This window comes from Poecilia reticulata, linkage group LG8 (genome assembly GCF_000633615.1).
Source record: "Poecilia reticulata strain Guanapo linkage group LG8, Guppy_female_1.0+MT, whole genome shotgun sequence".
NCBI classification, from domain to species: Eukaryota; Metazoa; Chordata; class Actinopteri; order Cyprinodontiformes; family Poeciliidae; genus Poecilia; species Poecilia reticulata.
The window spans coordinates 1,026,212-1,031,077 of record NC_024338.1 but is presented as its reverse complement, the minus strand read 5'-3'; the positions used below and the strand labels follow the sequence as shown (position 1 = coordinate 1,031,077).

Below are 4,866 nucleotides of genomic sequence, written 5' to 3'. Positions count from 1 at the left end.
TTAAAATGAAATACAATCGGTTCACTTAATGATATTAGCGATTAGGTAATCCATTCAGCAAGTACTTTTACTTTTAATACTTAAGTATTTTTAAAAGCCAGTACTTTTTTACTTTTACTCAAGTACAAATGTTAATGTGGTAGTTTTACTTTTACTTGAGTACATTTTTGTCTGTGTATTTGTACTTTTACTTAAGTACATTTTTTCAGTATTTTCTCCACCACTGCAAAAGACAAAGCAGAGAATTTCAAACCATTTGCAGAGAACGTATACAACAGACACAGACTGAAAAAATGTTGACTCGTATGTGTCAATAAAGGTGTAAAAACCGTATTTATTTCAAGTAATTTGCAAAATAAAAGCCACCGTTTTAGGGATTACATGGTTAAGAAACGTGATAATGTTACAAATATCTTTAAAATTTTGTCTTCGGTCATATTTCAGTCCGTTTTCTCGTCAATATGCGAGAGCTTAGAGTAGTGATGGGCAAATGAAGCCTCATGAAGCAATGAAGCTTTCCAGCCCTTTGCTTTGCAAAAAGGTTCATTACTAGATGCTTCATTCATTGCTCACTAGTGACACCTGCTGGTGAAACTGTACCAGCCTTGTCACTCAGTTGGATCATTCTTCCAAAAATTACTAAATGCAATGTTGTCACAAAGTTTTCATCAAACTCATATTTAGTAACAGGAAAATCAATTAAACCATATTTAATTGTCATGTTTTAATTATTAAAATGATTTGCAGCCAATCTAATCCTGGGTTATGTTGAACGTCAGTGGTTGTGTTGGGTTTTCTTTTATGTCAGACTGATTTAACAAAAAAGACATTTGATGTTTTAGTGTCTTGGGAGTGCAGTGCCTGTTGAGGTGTTCACTTTTTCTTGAATTTATAATTGGCTAGATGTTGAATTTTAGTTCTGCAACACCATTAAATCTATTTCTGCTGTGAAAGACTGATATATCTTTGCTAATCAAACTACAAATAATAGTGGAACTTTGCAGAAGGTGAGAAATTGGGAGGTGGAGGGGTTAATTATAATTTAAGAAGAATTTTATTGTGAGCGATCATCTCAAAGTATTCTCAGATGCCAGAGATTTTCCTCTTGCTGACTCCATTTCAGACAATCAATCAAGTTTACTTGTGTAGCACATTTCAGCAACAATGGAGTTCAAAGACATTTACATCATAAAATAACAAAAATATAAAGTTATAAAAAACAACATATTCTACAATTGAGAAAAGCAGTAACAAACATTACATTTTGATGAGTGCCATCATCAACAATACACATCAAATATGTTAGTTATTGTTCATTTTATTTTGGCCACTGAAGACAAATATTCTCCTCTGATGCGAGACCAAAAGGACAACAACCCGATGCAGCACGGCTCATCGCGCTTTTATTTTGAAAACCGACAGGCAAAATGAAGCAGTCACGTGACCCATGCAATGCCAGGCCTCGTTTGTTGCCAGTCACGTGGTTTTCAGCAAGACGACACAAGCCTCGAAGCGGGGCTTCATCGGACACGCCCCCTTTTTACTCCTTAAAACCTCGAAGCCTGGATTCAGATGGTCCATCACTAGCTTAGAGCGATGCGCGCTCCCGCGACGGGATGCAATTTTGAGCAGGCATGTGTTTCTGGGTAGGAACATCAGCTGTTGTCGTGTTTTAGTGGTTAAAACGGCGCTCTTAGAACTCAGTGACCGCTGGTACGAGTTTAGTTAGCAGCGCCATCGTCTGTTCCCCTTTTTGGACCAGTTTATTTTATTGTCTACAAAAATAAATAATATAATTCACTTGCTGCCAACATTTTGGAGGTAATATTGTTTAACAGGTTTGCCAGACAAACTTTAACTGTAAGAATATTGTCAGATTACCAAGGTGCACAGCTTTGCTTCTGCAGCCCAGTGAAGTCTTAAAGTGAAAACGAAATTATGTGGCTTCCATTAAATGAGCAATGAATTAGTTTGCATGATATTATAACTGTTTATTTATGTTTGCAGAGCATCTCGGTCAACATAATACTGAAAAGGCGTAAAGTGATCGTCATTACTCTAACAATGCTGGGCGGTAGTACAAATTCTGACTGTTTAGTACAGTCTCCTTTGAAGTGGGGTATATTTTAGGGACCTTTTAATGTATTCTTCAATATTCCTTCATACCATTATGGTTTGAAGAGCTCTTGGAGAAAGTAGAGACATTTTCACATGTTTATTTACGTTTGTCGCGTTTTGATCAGGAAACGACAAAGCCACCTAATTTTTTTTTACAAACATCTGCGATGAGGACCCCGTTTGACTGTCACTAGTTAACCTTAATGTGGCTCGTTCTGTTTTTAATTTGATTTCCCTTCTTCAACAGCTTGCAAACTGTTTCCAAGTAGAGAACACACGTACAAATACTGTAGATATGGCTCATAGTCTGTTGGTGGTATCTGACAGTAATGTAGGAACGTTTATTATTATAATTTCGGCTTGTCTGTTTAGATCTCACCAACAACAACATTAGCTGTTAACTTTATATCACTTAGATGAGATTTTATTACAGTACAACTTATCGACATTACTTGATATTCCTTTCTATTTGGACACGTAAACACCACAAGCAACATCATCAGGTATGTGAGTTAAATTTTATTAAATATGATGACAACCACCTCATTGTTTAGCGACAGTTAGCGACGGTAGTAAGTCGCTAAACAATGCGACATTTACTATTTACCTTTTGCTTACCTGTAATGTTAGCAACTCGCATAACAGGTACTTGAGAGTCAATTCCAATGTTTTTTCTGATCAGTGTTGGTTACAAAAAGCAGAAACTATCCACTTAGGTTTACATTGCGGCTATTTATGAGTTAGAATTAATGTATTCTGGTGAACCTGAACGTGAATGGGATTGTGTTGTTCATTGATCTGGTTATGCTCAAATGCGGTGTTTTCGAAGCGCAATGAATGCTGTTCTTTAGAAAATTGTTTTGAAACATAATTTTCACATGCAACATTAAACATTTGCGTCAAATGGGATTTATAGTTAAGTTTTGCAAACGTTTTTTTTCACGCAAGTAGCATTTTTAAACGGGCATCGACACAGCCACCTACAATTTGGAAACATCTGCGGTGCGCATAGGTTTCAACCAGTTGATTTAGCCACCAGTTGATCGATAACACCGGCAGTAATTTCTCTACTGTGAGCTGGAGCTACAGGAAAAGCTCAGCGAAGAAGAATCTGTGTGCTGTGTGAAGAAGTGGTGTCAGCTGTAACTTTGGTCAGTAAGGATTTTTGGTTGCAAACTATAAAGTAACTCAACCCTGGAGAACGAAACACCATGTTGGCGTCCTTATTGTGAGGTCTCACGCACCTCGAGCTCTTGACAAATCACCGCGTGATACTGATGTAGTATGTAGACACGTTAGTGACGCCGTTCTGCTGCTTACAGGAACAACATCAGCAAGGTGGGTTTTTGTGGCTGACTCAGACAGCTTTCTGTTTTCTATTTTAAATAGATGATTGGAGACAACCTCACAGCTGAAGAGTTCAACTAAGCTGTACGTGCTCCACTACGTTACGAATGTAGTGGAATTGTTAAATATTCAGACACTTGCTAAATTTAAATTGATTTTATTGCAGACTCAAAGTCTATGGTAATTTTACAGTCTCGTAATTTAAAAAATCAATAATAAATATAAAAGTACATTTTAAAAGTACATAAGAGACCCCTTGCCATTCAGGGGGCAATCATAAAAACGTTTCCAAAAAACAAATGAGTATCTTACTGCCCTATATTTAACTTTAGTCAACAACAGGATAATACTGTACACTGCTGTTGCTAGTCTGAAGGAACTGAGTGAGGATGGGCAGGGGAGAAGTGCTCAGCTTGTACACTGCAGTACCCAGGAGGAGCGGGCTGGGGGGTTCCATTTAGTAAAATGGTAAAAGTAGATATCAAAATCAAGTGTCACAGTAAAATAAGAAAAAATCTTCATTGGCATTACCAAACCAAACCAACTTTATTTATAAAGCACTTTAAAACGACCACAGCTGATACAAAGTACATTAAAACACAACATAATAAAAAAAATAAAAACTTACAGTTTCAAAACAAACAAACATACAATTTAAAACTAGATCCCGCTGGTGTTGAAAGCCAAGTAAAATAAATGGGTTTTAAGACGAACTTTAAAAATGGATAGTGAAGCGGCCTCTCTGACCTGCAAAGGCAAGTCGTTCCATAACTTTGGGCCAATGACAGAGAAGCCCTGTCCCCTCTGAGCTTCCTCCTGGATCTCGGTACCTCCAAGAGCAGCTGATCTGCTGACCTGAGTGACTGATAAGGTATGTAGGGGTGAAGAAGCTCAGAGAGGTAAGCCGGGGCAAGATTATGTAGTGATTTAAAAACAAACATAAGAATTTTAAAATGATTCCTAAAATATACCGGCAGCCAGTGAAGTGAGGCCAGGACAGGGGTCACATGTTCCCTCTTTCGAGTTCCTGTCAAAAGTCGTGCAGCTGCATTCTGAACCAGCTGCAGACGTGAGAGCAGCGACTGACTGACTCCCAGATAAAGTGCGTTACAGTAATCCAATCGAGTTGAAATAAAAGTGTGGATCACTGTTTCAAAATGCTGCCTGGAAAGAAAAGATTTCACTGACGCCAATCGCCTTAAATGATAAAAGCTGGACTTAACCACTGTTCTGATTTGGCTGTCCAGTTTAAAATCACCTTAAAACCAAGATCTGTAATAACAGGTTTAAAATAAACCTCCAAGTGTCCCAGGTCAACAGAGGAGGACTCACAGGAGCCACTGGGTCCAAACACAATCACCTCTGTTTTCTTTTCATTAAAATTTAAAAAGTTCAAGGCCA

General features: G+C 37.8%; 1 protein-coding gene across 4 annotated transcripts in view; it reads left to right on the top strand.

The window, feature by feature from the left end:
• Window positions 1-1,567: 1,567 nt before the first annotated feature.
• Window positions 1,568-4,866, top strand: part of pex12 (peroxisomal biogenesis factor 12) — a 9,680-nt gene continuing 6,381 nt past the window's right edge. The window contains exon 1 of one of the 4 annotated variants that reach the window (XM_017306365.1): window positions 1,568-1,632. The gene's annotated coding sequence lies outside the window, so the exon portion shown is untranslated. The other 3 variants (XM_017306364.1, XM_008415016.2, XM_008415015.1) reach the window with 3 other exon arrangements.